Genomic DNA, 14,849 nt, shown 5'->3' with positions numbered 1-14,849 from the left:
CAGAGCGACTTTCAAAATAGGAATTCTTGAACCTAGCTTTGTATCAGAAACATCTTTATAGCTCTGAGAGCATGTGAGCACCTGGCCTCCTACCTGAAGAACAGAATCACAGTCGGGCAGAGGACCCAGGTGATCTGTGTCTTGAAAAAGCTCCAGGGGGATTCTGATGCTCAGCTAAGGTTGAGAGCCACGATTTTGGGTCAGAATAATAATCTCAGTTAAGCAACAATAACAATAACACTGTGGAGTCAATTTAGGAGAAATCTCCGGGGTTCTACCCACCAGTTCACAACTGTTATTAGCAAAGGAACTGCCTCCGTGAAATAATTGACTGTAGTATCCATGCATGGAATTCCAGGAAATAACACAAACATGAAAGTTTACTTAAGAACTGATAAGGCTTGAAAGCTATAGTTTGTTGGGTAAACTTACTGGATCCTTTCTTGGATTATTGTTTAGTCCACCCTAATGTTTTTATTCTGATTACCTTGTATGATAATCAGCACAACAAGAACCTATAATCTCTGTCCTTTCATCCATTTTTCAAACATTTATTGAATATTTACTGAGCAGAGATTGCAGAGTAAAAATGGTCCTGGCCTGCAAGGAACTTATAATCAAGTGATAAAATAGACACAGGCCAAACAAACCAAAATCCTATAATACTAAGCTACACATGTTAAATGATAGTCGAAGTGTGTATGAGGCCTTATTCTTACTTGCTGAAAAGTTGAAACAGCCCAAATGTCCATCGGTTGATAAATGGATAAATAACATGTGGTATGTCTACACAGTAAGCTATCTATCATTCAACAATAAAGTGGAATGAAGTACTGATACATGCTACAACCTGGATGGATTTTTAAAAAAAAGAATCCAGTCATAACCACATACTGTATGATTCTATTTACATAAACTGTCCTAAATAAGCAAGTCTATAGAGAGAGAAAATAGACTACTAAGGATTCGCTCAGTCATGTCCGACTCTTTGCGACCCCATGGACTGTAGCCCACCAGGCTCCTCCGTCCATGGGATTCTCCAGGCAAGAGTACTGGAGTGGGTTGCCAGAAAATAGACTAGTGGTTGCCTAAGGCTGGGGGTTTGTGGGGGAGGAGTGGGGAGGAACTCTTAGTAGGTACAGGGTTTCTTTTGGAGTTGATTAAAATGTTTTAAAATTGTGGTGATGGTTGCACGACTCTGTGACTATTCTAAAAGACCATTAAATCATATACTTTACATGGGCGAATTGTGTGAGAATTATATCTCAGTAAAGTGTGTGTGTGTGTGTGTGTGTGTGTGTATATGGCTACTGCTAGGTCACTTCAGTCATGTCTGACTCCTTGTAACTCCATGGACTGTAGCCTGCCGTTCCTCTGTCCATGGGGTTCTCCAGGCAAGAATACCAGAGTAGGTTGCCATGCCCTCCTCCAGAAGATCTTTCCAACCCAGGGGTCAAACCTGCATCTCCTGAGCATCTCCCGCATTGCCAGGCAGGTTCTTTGCCACTAGCACCATGTAGGAAGTCCGTGTCTGTGTATTTATATATATATATATATATATATATATATATATATATATAGTGCTATATAGACTTAATGAGAAGAGTGGTTAATTAATTTGGACTGGAAGAAAGTAGTAGAAAATTTCCTGGAGGAAATGGCATTTGAGCTGAGTCAAAAGTGATATTTGTAAGGAGGGAAGATAGTCTTAAAAATAGTTGAGTGATGCTACTTTTATGCAAAGGCAAGTTATCTGGAAAAGATGTGGTTTAGGATACAAGAAGGGTACAGTCGATGGGGGCTAGATGCACAGCGTTCACCACCATACTAGTTCTATTACTAGTTTCATTTTTATAGAACTGTGATTGGTTTGTGAGTGGTTTGATTATGGCTATGATTTGGAAGGATAATTGAAGGTGGTGCTGAGGTGGCTGGGAGATGGGGTGGGAGGGCAGTGAGCAGGGGAGACCATTTAGGAGGCTAGGCTAGTGTAGGGTGTAGACAAGAAACGATGAAGCCCTCAACTCTGACAGCGCAGTGAGCACTGAAACAAAGACGGATGTGAGAAACCGTTTAAGAAGGAGAATCATAGAATTTTGTGACACTGGGGAGTAGGTGAGAAGGCACAGGATTTATACAACAGGGTATCTTGGGCCACAGAAAGGCTGGGTCCTTTTATGTAATTTAGAATCATAATTCATATTGTTGAAATAACACCAACCGGCCAAATTGTAGCTCTTTAACACCTTGTCAACAAGGGTTTGATTACAGAGATTCTTACATTTCTTTTCTTTTCTTTTTTTTAAAAAAAAAGAATCAGAACTTTATTTTATTTTATTTTTTAACTTTACAATATTGTATTGGTTTTGCCAAATAACGAAATGAATCCGCCACAGGTATACATGTGTTCCCCATCCTGAACCCTCCTCCCTCCTCCCTCCCCATACAATCCCTCTGGGTAGTCCCAGTGCACCAGCCCCAAGCATCCAGTATTGTGCATCGAACCTGGACTGGTGACTCGTTTCATATAGATTCTTACATTTTTTAACAAAGGAATATATATTGTGAATAAAGGGTGGCTGGAAAAGAAATGCTATCCCCTCATTTGGGGAGCTCATTGGAATCAGACCTCCCCACATTGGAGGTGAAGCAGTCATATATGGCCTATTGAATGACTAAGTATTTATTTACCTCTTGCTCAGATAGCTTCCCTGGAAACCCTTCCCTTGGTGTGAGCAGCTTGGATTTACTGCCAGGGCAACACCTCCCCTCCAACGCCCACGCTGCCTCTTGGCTCTGTCCTCTCCGAGGCAGGTGTTCCTAAACAGTGTTCTGTTTTGCTTCTAATGAGAGCACAGCCTCTGAAACACATAGGCTGAATGTACCACACATTTGTAACTTTCACTTACCGGTGTTCTTACAGGGGAGATCTGAGACTGTGGGAGTCTTAAGGATCATGAAGTTTGCTTTTTCTCATATTTGTGCAGGGCCAAACCTATGTTTTCCATTAGAAGGAGGGGCAGCTGGTTCCTGGGCAAGGTCAAAATAGACCAAGTCTCTCCCACTGCCTGGTATTGGTTATGCTCACTGGGGGTCTCCTTTGGAGGCTTTGGAAGGTGTTGCAATGACACTGCGTGCTGTTAGCTGAAGTCGGGAACAGTGTTTCCGATAAGTGCCTTACATGAGTTTAACCAAGCAGGGAGCACCACTTAGAACACCACTTGCTGACATTCGGCTCTTATCTGTGCCTGTCAGTGAACAATGAACTGCAACGAGCTATGTTCAATCACAGTTGTTAGCAGAGCTAATTACCGCAGTCTCGGGTGGGAGGAAGCCTAACTGATGCCTCTAAGGGACTTCCGTCACACATTCAAACTTTGGTTTTGCAGGTAAGCAATGGAAACAGGCCCCTTGGGGGACATTTAAACAACAGTTCTCTGCAGCTCTGAACACAGATCTCTCTTCACTCCTCAGTTGGTGAGGGATCACATTCAAAAGAAAATCACCAAAGGGAAAAGGAGGAAAGGGACGCTGAAAGCTGGTAGGGTGACTATTCTGGATTAAACGAAAGCAGAACTGAGTATCATTCCTTGGGCCTCCTTTGACTGGCTGCATGACCTGATGGAGGCCACTTCCGCTTTCTGGGCCTCACAGTTCTCATCTCAAAGATAAAGATAATAATAGTGGCCCTATTTATATCTCAGGATTTCTGAGAAGGAAAAGAAAAAGAAAACATATGTTAAAAATAAAAGTTGGGGGAACATAGAAAATGCGATATAACTCTAGGTAGTGTAGCTTATTTCCTGTCACTTGTTCCACATTTTACTTAGAAATGATGAAAGGGAACAAGAAAAAAAAAAAAAAAGTCTGGGCTGTTGTAGAATCTCACACTACATTTGCAGATACCTCTGAGTGATTCTGTGGTTTGCTCGTCTTCAGATTTGCCTCTCCCTCCCCAGAGCACCAATTCTGGTGTAAACTCATCTTCAGTTTGAGGGTGGAGAAGACCCCAGGAATCTAAAGAGCCAAGGGGCTGCAGCTACCTGGTCATGAATTGCAATGTCACCTCCTGAAGCCCAAGTCCCAAAGGCCTCCCCTCTCCCCTCCCTGAGACACTCGATTCCAGAGGATGTCAGCCCTGAATGAGTCACACAGTCAAACTGGGGCTCCAGGAGATACTTTCAGAATAGAATTGAAAAGAATTTGTAATGTGCTCTGAACATGTCTCAGTCTGCATCTCTAACTACAGTCTTATTCTTGCTGAAAACCTCAGTACACTTCGAACCAAGCAAGTCATATCTACTTATCTGATGGTGCTGTCATTGATGGACTGGGATCATATTATGGATTTGGCAGGGAGGAAAAAGATTTATTTCCAAGAGTTGAAGATTTATCTTTTCTGCCTATGCAAAACCAGTCAAAGCATTAAAAAAAAATCAATGAAAAGTGATCATGTTTTGTGAGTAGGAGGAGCAATTCTCGACTTCAAAATTATACAGAATATTTTTAAGGATCCCAAATTCATGGTTTTAAAAAAAAAAAAAAAAGGGTTTGACTCTTCCCAATCCAGGAATCGAACTGGGGTCTCCTGCATTGCAGGCAGGTTCTTTACCAGCTAAACTCCCAGAGAAGCCCCTGACAACAGGATACCAGCAGAATTATCAGACTCTTAACTGCCCCGTTATGGTGAAGTGCTGTCTCCATTTAAATGAGGCTTTACAGGGAATGCTTAAATTTCCCCCTTTCTTTCTTCTCCCCATCATTTAGCTCTTTCCAATATTCAGCATAACTAAAAAGTCTAAGCAGGGAATTGCACATAACTGTAGGCTCTGCACCATTGGCAAGGTGATCAGATCAGATCAGTCGCTCAGTCGTGTCCGACTCTTTGCGACCCCATGAATTGCAGCACACCAGGCCTCCCTGTCCATCACCAACTCCCAGAGTTCACTGAGACTCACGTCCATCGAGTCAGTGATGCCATCCAGCCATCTCATCCTCTGTCGTCCCCTTCTCTTCTCCACTGATCTCCAGTAGCATATTGGGCACCTACTGACCTGGGGAGTTTCTCTTTCAGTATCCTATCATTTTGCCTTTTCATACTGTTCATGGGGTTCTCAAGGCAAGAACATCTTCCTAAATATTTGTAATCACCTATTCCACTCTTCCTTCCTCCTCCTGGAAAATTTACTTAGAGTGATTATTGTTGTTGTTTAGTCGCTAAGTCATGTCCTATTTGCAGCCCATGGACTGTAGCCTGCCAGATTCCTCTCTCCATGGGATTTCCCAGGCAAGAATACTGGAGAGGGTTGCTGTTTCCTCCTTCATAGAGTGATTGTGATATCCTTTATTTCTCTTGAAAGCATCCTTTTGACCTCACTTAGTGCACAGGCTATAAAACATATCAAGAAGTGAAATACTGTATTTTTCATGTAGTCACAATATATACAAATAGAAAATACCACCTTCAATGAATAGAGCAAAAGGGGGGAGGGATAATCTCTAAATTCAGTTTTACCTATCAAAGTCATTTGTTAAGGTAAAGAAATTTAAAAAAAAACAACTTTTGTAACTCAAAGGTCATGATCACCCTAGATGTATTGGCGGGCATCTGCCTGCTGGGAGATTGTTTTCTGCTATTAGGTGAGAACTCAGTGGCATCCTTTGTCCTCTCAACATTTTCTTTATTACTGGATTAGAGAAATGTGACATTGTTAAAAACTCTAACTTGAAAATGCTTCACAGAGCAGGATCCTTGCCAAATTCAAGAGTCTTGCTAGTTTGCAAGATGAGAGCTATCATGCAGAACAGAAGGCTGATACTAGAAGTCAACAATCACAATGGGAATAAATCCCCCAAACTGTGGTTTCCGAATGTCTTAATCTTCTCCTATGTTAAAAGAGTAATGCTGGCTTTACTTTGAGTAAAAGTAAGGGACAGGTGGAGTTATTAATAATTCCTGAACTTTAGCTCTTCTGGCAGTGACCTAGCTCTTCTGGATCTTCCCAATTTCTAATGCCTCTTTATTATCCAGATTATAAATAGATGCTCATTTTCTCTTCTTGACATTAAATTCATAACAAAGAATGTACAAGACCATCTTCCTTACCTGATCCGACTATAGGTTGTCCCGAAAAAGGGAGTTTCCCAACTGATATTTAACCTAATCTCATGATGCAATTGGATGTTTTAACCCAGTTTTGAGGAAAGTGTTTTTTTACGATTTGTTTCTCCTGCCTTTGTGGGCAGAGCGTGGGTTGACCTTGTCAGGAGGATGTGGGATCATTGCTGGGGTCTGTACAATGCAGTGCTGCTCTAAGGCCATCAGTGTTTCTCAGGGGAGTTGGGTCACATTGGTACATGCTGAGTAGCACAATGAGACCTTAGGCAGAACTTGCCTTTAACTTGTGTCTTTTCTACTTCTTGTTTCTGAGTCGTTAAAATTCTAAATTGATATTATGCTGTGTACCCTGTTTCTGAGGGTAGAAAGCTTTCCACCAGCAACAGTTCAAATATAACATTTTGGTGTGAAGAAGGGATACCTATGGCTGGATTCGTCTTGTGTCTAAATCTATTGGCTGTCACTGCTTGTATGAGTCGTTCTCCATCTTTTGTATGACTTTAATATTCCCCCCTTTCCTGAAACTATATGCTCTTCTAGGCTTTAGAATTCAGAAGTACTGTGGGTAGTCATCCTTTTTGAACCTGAGAGGGGAGGCTAAGTGTAAAGCATCAGTGCCTACATTAAAGACTGGCCAGATGAGGACATTCTCTGTTGGCTCAATGGTTGGTATAGCTTCCTGTGTGAATGGAGAAGTATAAGATCTGTGCCAGGTGCAGGGTTTCGGGTCACAGTTTCAAAGTATTCTGGTCTCTGTGATGAGCAGGAGCCTTGGGTCTGCTGCACGTCTGCAGATGAGAATGTGGTGCTGTGGTCTACTCTCCAGAGTCAGAGTTGCACTGGGAGCCCCTGACTTCTGCTCTCCAGCTGCTTAGCTCTTCTAAGATAGGTTGCAGGTTATAGTGCTTCCCCAACACTGCTTACCATTTTGAGGATTTGAGCTCACTAGTTAATCAGGTCTTCAGCTCTTCTCTGATGCTGCTTCTTAGAGGATTAATTGAGGTATGTTTGAAAACTTCCTGGAAGTTAGATACTCTGCCGGATCTTCTGAACCTCCCACTCGTCATCCACATGCAGTTTTCATTGTCTGTGTCTTCCTCCCTCTCCCCACCAAAATTTTTCTCCATAAGGTCAAGTTACCCTTTTTGTATTGGTTTCCTATTGCTGCTGTAACAAATTACCAGAAACTTATTGGCTCAAAACAACACAAGGTTATTCTGTGACAGTTCTCCAGGCCAGAAGTCTGAAATCAGTTTAACTGGGCTAAAGTCAAGAGGCTGGCAGGACTTGCCCTTTCTGAAGTCTCTAGGGGAGAATGTTTCTTCGCCTTTTCTAGCTTCTGGAGGCCACTTGCATTCTTTGGCTCAGGGCTCCTTTCTTGCATCACTCCAACCTCTTGTTTCCATTGGCACATTTCCTACTTCCTCTCTGCAGTCAAATCCCTTTCTTTGTGCCTTTTATAAGGACACTTGGGGTTATGTTTAGAACCCACGTGGATAATTCACAATTATTTCCTCATTTCAAGATCCTTAATTACATCTGCAATGTCCCTTTTCCATATTCGGTACCATTCACAGGTTCCAGGGATTAGTTACTAGGTACTTGGAGGCCATTGTTTCAACTACTATAGCATTGATTTCCTAATGTTCAAACCCAGTGTCTTCTTTTTATTCCCATCCTTGCTCAAATGACATTTGATACTGTCGGTTACTCGGAAAAACTGCTCCTCTGACCTCAAGATAGGGGTTATTTTGTTCTTGTTTGATATTATTTTGTCTCTCCCTCTAGAATGCAAACCCCTGAGTAGAAATCTAGGCTATCTTGTTTCTAAACTCTGCCCCCAGTGATTAGAATAGTCTCTACTACTATCAAATCATGAAAGAGATTGAATAATACAAATTGGATGAACTTTCCCACTCATAGTTCTATCACCTCTCATTCTTATTTTTCTTCAGTGGTCCTTCCTCTACCCATTGAATCAAGATTGGTATTCCCTTCAGGACTTGGTGCTAGTCTACTTTTCTCCTCATATGCCAGGTAGATGTAGTCCCAACCATATTCAACCATTTTCTGGGGCCTCTCAAATCTGTACAAGCCCAGACCCCTGATTTGAACTTCCAACTTTAATCTTTATTTGGATTTCCCACAAGCATGGCAAATTCCCCAAGTCCCATCCTTCCCACCCACCAAGTACCACCAAAAACTAACCTGCCCTTCCCCTTATACTCTCTCTCTCAGGGAATGGGAAGTACCAGGATTTAACAGCCATAGCAAGAAGACTGGGAGCCATACCAGACTTTATACTTTCTCTCTACTCACGCTTCCACTATCCCCTCCAATCAGTCATGAAGTTTTGTCAGTCTGACTGCTAAATATCTCCTGATATCTCTTTCTGTCTAACTTGCATTGCCATGGTTCAAGTCCTTGTCACTCCCACAAAGAGATAAATGAACTTACCAAACTGTTCCTCTTGACTTCTCCTGAATATGGTAGAATCACATACTCTTTGGTTCTATACCAGAGCTGCTGATCCCCAGCCATGCTCTCAGTCTCTGCTGAGTGGGCAGTGACTATAATTTGCATCACATGATCTTGGTCCCCATAGCTGATTGGGCTAGGGATGGGTACCTGATCCAAGGGTGGTTCGTTCTATAGGCTTGATCAGCCAACATATGACTTGGGTGGCTGGTTGCAAAATACAAGCTGATAAAGTTCCTCCTTTGGAGGAACTTGCAGAATAGAGAAGCTGAGAGACTGGGATCACTGCATTGCTGAACAGAAGGGTCAGTTGGAATGATGGGCATGAATAAGCTATAGTTATGAGAAAGCAGATACTGTACCTAAGGAGGGGAGCCAGTGAGCAAGATGAGAACAAGGAAAGAAAGAAGCTGAGGCACTGTGAGCAGGGTGCTGCCTCAGTTTCTGCTATCCTTTTTTTTTTTTTAATCATTTATATTTAATATAATTTTAAAGACTTGTGTTAATCCAGTGCTTTATTTTTCCAGTGTTTATTGAGATATAGTTGACATACAGAATCATTTTGATTTATATACATCATGAAGTGATTACCACAATAAGTTTAGTGAATATCTATCATTTCATATAGATACAAAGATTATAGAAATAGAAATGTTCTTCTTGTGCTGAGAACTCTTAGGGTTTACTCTCTTAACACCTTTCACATGTAACATCCAGCACTGTTAATTATATTTATCTTGTGGTACATTACATCTCTTCTGTGGTCTCTTCTGTGGTTCTTTAGGGAAAAGGCGATGGCACCCCACTCCAGTACTCTTGCCTGGAAAAACCCATGGACGGAGCCTGGTAGGCTGCAGTCCATGGGGTCGCTAAGAGTCGGACACGACTGAGCAACTTCACTTTCACTTTTCACTTTCATGCATTGGAGGAGGAAATGGCAACCCACTCCAGTGTTCTTGCCTGGAGAATCCCAGGGACGGGGGAGCCTGGTGGGCTGCCGTCTGTGGGGTCGCACAGAGTCGGACACGACTGAAGTGACTTAGCAGCAGCAGCAGTGGTTCTTTAAGAGTAATTCCCGAGGCCTGGCCCTACTCTCATTCCTATTGTCAGGGTTCCAGGAGTCATGACATTATTATAAACAAACCAACAACCCTAGTCTGAGTGAACCCCTGCTTCCTTCAATAAATTGGCCAAAGAGTTACGTGTTCCAGTAAGTCTTTACCATGTTCTGATGAGACATCTGGAAGAAAGCAGCACTGTAACCAAAAGCAGCAATGCGCAGCCCCAAACTCAGTGTTCATTCCACTTCATTTTTAAGCATTAGCTTAGGAAAAAAAGAGAAGGTTTTTCACTGTTTCCTCTGGGAGTGGGAGAATATTATGAGCTTCTTGTGTCAAAATCAGTCAACAAATTGATCCCTAAACATAATTTTAGAAAGGAAAAGTAATTGCTGCTACAAATATGATACAAAAATGACTATAATAAGTGACATAACATTGTCTGATGCTTAGCAATGGTGGGATAATTAGATGACATGTTTCCAGAGAGCTGCCTTTTGATTTTCCAACTGTTGAGACCAGAGGGATTACTGAAGGTCTCCAGGAATCTTAGACACAGGACTGCATTCCTCTCTCAAATTAGCGTAATTAAATTCATTGAAGATCTATAGGTAAAAAACATTAGGTACATGCAATCAATGCTCTGAATATGGAATACAGTTAGAAAGCATGTTTATTTATGTTTCCCTCTATCCCTATAAAATGTATTCATTGGGAGTGTCTCCCTCTGTTTAGGGTAAAATAAAAACTCGGTAGTGTTAGGAATATTTTGAGCATTCTTAGGCAACAGAAATCTTAGGCAAGTGGTATATCAAGGAAATTAACCCTGAATATTCATTGGCAGGACTGATGGTGAAACTGAAATTCCAATACTTTGGCCATCTGATGTGAAGAGCCAACTGATTGGAAAAGACCCTGATGCTAGGAAAGATTGAAGGCAGGAGGAGAAGGGGATGGCAGAGGATGAGGTGGTTGGATGGCGTCACCAACTCAGTTACCGTGAATCTGAGCAAACTCCTGGAGACAGTGAAGGAGGGAAGCCTGACGGGCTGCAGTCCATGGGGTCACAGAGTCAGTCGGACGTGGCTTAGGGACTGAACAACAACAGGCAATAGAAAATCCTTGGCCACTCTAAATCACCTTTAGTGTATCCATTCCTATGTTGATAATGTGGAACTTGGTTTCAAATTACGTCTTACCGTTACCCCAGTGAGAAGCCACGTGCAGTCAGTCAGCTGAGGAAGGAGAAGGTCTTTCTTTCCCTGCTTCTGCCAGGTTCTGATTCTTCTGGGGCTGTGGTGCAGACATTTCAGAGACTTCAGCAGGATTGTGGGAAGCTGCACTCCTTGCTGGTATCATTCACCTGCTATTTCCCTGATTCAGGCAAATGCGCTCTCCACTTGAGCAGCCACCTGCTTCCTCAGCCCGAGGAACCAGTCTTCTCCCTCTACTTCACCTCTTCTGAGGCCTGCCTGTGCCCAAGGCTTTCCCTAGCCAGCCGTCTCTCACATTTGGCACACATCTGATCCCTGAACATACACCTACCTACCCCTTCTTCCTTGGACAAACTCGGGGCAGCAGCTGTCCTCCTTTACTCTACCCAGAAATGCTTGTAAGCTCTTCTTTCACGTAATTGTCCAGATGGGAACTAGACCACTGTGTTCTTCCTACCCAGCGACACATATGAGGCTTTCTGATGAACTGCACTTTTGTCCCTTGCTCTTGACACTACGTGACCCCAACTTTTTACTTTGGTGGGAAGTGGGAGCATATTTTTCTTTTAAAACATCCTCCAAATATCCTCTCTCCTGTCTCCAGCAACCCTTACATGATCCCGTATTTCCTTTGGAATGTAGCACCTCATGTGTCTTTGTGCCTCAGCCACCACTTTAGTTTTAACACCTTGCGAGTACATGGTGGATTTGTTTGCTTGTTTGAAACCCTAATGTCAGAAATGTGTTGTCTGGGTGCAGCCCCTGCAGATCCTCCACACCTGTGGTCACCTGGCTATCCTCAAGCAAGAAGTGGTCCAAGAGGACAAGCTCCAGGGTCTCTGGGCAGCCCCGACTTCTGAAGGGAACCAGTGGATTCTCTCCCTCTTAGCTCAGCAGAGCCTGAAGCTCTTGGATCAACAGCCCTAGGACACGGGCCATGTAGCTTTCAAGTTGCCTGGAGCAGGGAGGAAGGAACACAGGGTGCCCAGCCACACGAGAGGGCGATCTCGTCTATGGCCCCCTCAGCCCTGGTTGTAATGAAGATGTCAGTGTCCTGCAGGGCTCCTCAGGGGACTTCTGAGCTTAGCATGCTTGAGGACTAGGAGGACTGAGAAGGGCTGGAGTAGAGAGGCCAGATACCTCTGAGGACTCAGGAGCCAGAAGGGCTGACTTTGGGCTAGGGCGGGGAGTAAGGGAGGGCACTGCTGCAGGGAAAACACCACCTTACCGGAGGTCCTGCACAGGGTGGACCCCTATCTATCTCATCAGTCTCATGTCCTTCCCTTCTCCCCCCTTCATGCCAGCCACACAAAGCCACTTGCCATTTTCTAAATATGCCATGCCCGTCCACACTCTTCCTTTTCACCTAATTTAAGTCTAATTTTCTGTGACGTCTTCCTGCCACTTTCCCCATCGGGCTGCTGCACCGTTTTCCACATGTCTCAGCTCCAGCTCTCACAATCCTACATCACAGTGCTTTGTTAATTTGCCTCTCTCTGCTGCCCCAGACAGTGAGTGTCTCTGAGACAAGGACTGTGCCTGATTCACTTTTATACTCCTACCACCTTCCATTGAGCTTCAGTGTTGTAAGGACTTCTATTAGTTTTCTATTGCTGTGTAAAAAATTACACCAGACTTAGCAGCTTGAAACAACACACATTTAATATCTCATAGTGTCTGTGGATCAGATGTCCAGCCATGGTGTGGCTGAATTCTCGGATCAAACTCTCACTGAGCTGAACCCAAGATATAAATAACCCAGGGCTGTGATTCTCACCTGGGTTTCATGGGCCTCTTCTAGACTCACTGATTGTTAACAGGATTCATGTCCTTGGAGCTGTAGGACTGATGTCATTTTCCTGCGGGCTGTTGGCCAGGTACTACTCTCAGCTCCCAGAGGCTGCCCAGTTCCTTGCCTCATTGGCAGTTCACAACACTGATGTCTGATTCTTTCCAGGCTGGTAGGAGCACATCTTTCTCTTTCTCTCTCTTTTCTTTTTTCACTAGGCAAAGAATTTTATTTATCTTTGTTTCAAACTTTATTCTTAGGCTTCTTCAGGTTAATTAGCTGCAGAGAATGAATTGTATATAAGCAAAACGGAAAAGAGCTGCAGTGTCCAGGCACTTAGGATTAAAAATATTAAGAGATCTAGATTTTATCAGATCCATAAACAAAAATTTAAAAAGCAGTCGTAATATGAAATAGCAGCTTCCAGTAACTTCTTCAAGATTTATTTTCTTCAGAAGTTAATTCAGTTTGTTTCATTCTTGGAGGCCTCATCAAAATTCTCCACAAGATTTGAACTTCATCATCATCATCCTCTCCAGTGGCAAGTGGTGCTTTTCCATCCACAGATTGTTTGGGCAGAGCTTCAGCCAGTCTCCTTAAACTGACCAGACTGTCTGTGCCAAGTTGGTTTAAGATGCTAGGGAGAATTTCTGCCAGTTGCTTTGACTCAGCATGGCCTGTAATGGTGAAGGTGTTCGCTTCCAGAGATGCCTGAACTTTAGGGTTGTTAAAGTGGATCACTGTTCCTTGATTTGTGAACATATTCACCTCTTCGATACCAGAGATATTGTTTTCCCCAACTTCTTTAAAAGAGAACTTAAGTTTTTTGTCATCTACTGTGGCTGTTCTACGAGCCACCTTCTTTCTGCAAGCAGTTCCTTTCCCACCAATGCGCACTTGTGCCTGCAGTTTGTTGAGTTTCTCTTGGTTCGTGATAGTTTCTTTCATCTTGTTGGAGTGGAAATGGGGGTGTGTGGGGGACTAGGCTTGGCGCTCAGGTGGTCTTGGGCATACCAGCTGAGGCTAGGCACACACATGTGGGGACGCAAGATGGCAGCTAGAGAGGGAGCACATCTCTTTGATTTCATTTTCTGCAACCAGCCAGAGAACCAGGCTGCTTTTAATGGGCTCACCTGATTAGACCAGGCCTACCCTAGATCATCTTCCTTTTGCCCTGTAATGTAACATAATTCATCATATCCATGAGTTTCACCCACTCAAAGGGGAGAGAACACAAGGGTAATGGTTCATTGGGGTCCTCCTAGAATTTTGCCTACCATAGGGCTCAATGAATATTTATAAAATCAAATGACATATGTTCCAAAACGTATAAATTAGAAACGCTGACATTCAATTGTAAGATTTTTTTTTCCTGTTGTTACTTTGGAAGGTTTCTAAAGTTGTTTCTTAATTTGTATTGGTCCAGAATGGTTAAGAACACTTTACGTGAGATAACACAGGTGGTACTAGAGATTTGGGGTGTGTGGCAAGACCTAGTCTAACATCTGACTGGCTGTGTGACTTAGTTAACTTCCTGAAACTCTGAATGTCAGAGTCCTTTTCATGTACAAAATGAGGGGGGTGGATCTAAACAATGTCTAAGATTGGCCAGCTTTAAAATTCTCTAATTTCAAAGACTAACTCATACTGATAAAATTAAAATCCAGCTAAGTGACTCACAATATCCAAATTCATTGAAGTAGTTCACAAAAGAATTTCATTATAGATGAAATTGCAATGGTGTGATTTTAAGAGAAAAAGGCAGTTTTGTTTTTAAATGAATTGATTCCTCTATTGGCTGAACCTGACTATAAATTAAGAGAACACAACTACAGTTTTAATACTTTACATAAGGTGGTAAAGAGTATTTTGTCTTTAGGTGACATATCTGTTCAGTTATGGTCCGACATGAATTTTCCCCAAGATATTAAAACCTGATAAAACCGCTGTCTTAAAATATGCTCAATTAACTCAATTGATAGTAACTGAAAAACTATGAAAGGCAGTACTCAGATATTACCAATCAGTTCACTGACTATGCATAAAATATGCTGAGATTCTTACATACATTTTGGGGTTCAAGTCTTTTGTTTTTCTCAAATGAAATGAATTTGGCTAGGATAGTTTATTCTCTTCTGTACAAAAAAATAAGCTCTAATTAAAACAGGTATTATTAAATTCCTCTGAAATAG

The 14,849-nt window shown here is 42.6% G+C and overlaps 1 pseudogene; it reads right to left on the bottom strand.

The window, feature by feature from the left end:
• Positions 1 to 9,305: 9,305 nt before the first annotated feature.
• Positions 9,306 to 14,218, bottom strand: LOC138988524 (transcription factor BTF3 pseudogene; annotated as a pseudogene).
• Between the last annotated feature and the right edge of the window lie 631 nt (positions 14,219 to 14,849).

The sequence above is a fragment of the Bos mutus genome, chromosome 7 (genome assembly GCF_027580195.1).
Source record: "Bos mutus isolate GX-2022 chromosome 7, NWIPB_WYAK_1.1, whole genome shotgun sequence".
Lineage (NCBI taxonomy): Eukaryota > Metazoa > Chordata > Mammalia > Artiodactyla > Bovidae > Bos > Bos mutus.
This window is presented reverse-complemented; position numbering and strand designations above follow the sequence as displayed.